This window comes from Pseudophryne corroboree, chromosome 1, assembly GCF_028390025.1.
Source record: "Pseudophryne corroboree isolate aPseCor3 chromosome 1, aPseCor3.hap2, whole genome shotgun sequence".
Lineage (NCBI taxonomy): Eukaryota > Metazoa > Chordata > Amphibia > Anura > Myobatrachidae > Pseudophryne > Pseudophryne corroboree.
The window spans coordinates 941,388,118-941,389,705 of NC_086444.1; positions in this window are offsets into that span (position 1 = coordinate 941,388,118).

Sequence of the window (1,588 nt, forward strand, 5' to 3'; positions counted from 1 at the left end):
TTATCAGCTGGTGTTTTGCTGGTATGGAGTGCATCATGTCTGGTGGTACTCAGAACCTTAGATCTGATCTTCTCTAACAGTCTACGTGGATAGCCCCTCTCCTGAAATTAATGGACCATATCATCCAGAGCAATCTCAGTTTGTGTGGAATCACTGGTTATTCTTCTTACTCTCAGCATCTGAGAGTAGGGGAGCCCTTCATGTAATGGTTGGGGATGAAAGCTATCATGTCTTAGGATGGTGTTCCTGTCAGTTTCCTTTACATAGATGGTGGTATTAATACCTGTAGGGGTCAGGGTGATGTTTACATCTAGGAAATGTATTGTGACAGGTGAGATGCTGTAAGTAAATTGTACCGCATGTCGAGTGACATTGTGTTGATCTAACAGATCTCAGTCTCAATGATACCATCCGTACTCAGGGAAAAAGTATAAGATTAAACATGCCCTCACTTGCACCACCAAATTTGTTATATATGTCCTCACTTGCCCATGCAGTTTAAATTACGTGGGCAAGACTGAAAGACAGTTCAGAGAAAGAATGGCCGGCCACAGGTCGGCTATTAGAGCTGCACTTGAAACTGGCACTAGCGACCAACCAGTGGCTCGCCACTGTGCTGCAGCCAGGCACAATATAGCCAGTATCAGAACCAAGTTAATCGATCACGTTCCCCTTAATATAAGAGGAGGTAACAGAAAGAAATCATTATTACAACTTGAGAGTAAATGGATTTACACCCTGGGTACCCTGTCGCCAAGAGGCCTGAATGATTCATTGGGCTTATAATGCTTTCTATAAATGCCGTATATTTGCTATAACCATGATTTATAGTCTATCGTATTAAATTTGCTATTAAGCATCAGGCATTCACAGCATATTGCTAGTAATAGTTATTAGCAGTAATGGTTGTTATATCTGCCAATAATTCCAGCTCGATTTCTTTTTATCATGTTTTTATCAGTACGTTATCTTGTTTTGTTATTGTTGTCGTCCGGTTACCGGGACAACGTGACGCTGTGTCTATCTGATAGGCTGTGGGCGGTGGTCGCTCCCGGATGACGGCACTGCATGGACGCGCCTCTGATGATGCGGCTGGACTCGCGGACGCCAGAGCCCGGGGGCGCACACACAGCCGCGGCAGATCAGGGAATTATGTGTTTATTCGTGAGTGTATAAATGTCTGTTACTTTGTCACACACTGTTTGTTACTCCTGATGACGGGCTGATGCCCGAAACGTCGAATTAAAGCACCATTTGCAACTTTCTTCAAGTCTCTGAGTGCCACCATCTCTGCACGCATATATATATATATATATATATATATATATATAGCAGGAGGGCATTACCCAATCTGAAAGCATTTTCCATATTAGATCATAGTTCACCATTAACAGGTTGACGTTTCTGCCCCATAGGGTCATTATCAAGACACAGCATAAGACAACAGCCAGGTAATATATAGTATAACATATAGGTAAACGAGATGGTCGCGCTTTCAATGTTCTGTGTCCTTAATCAATACAGTCCGTGTTTCCAAATTATGTGAATGCCGGCACCTCTATTTCAACAATGTTACCATCATTGTTCT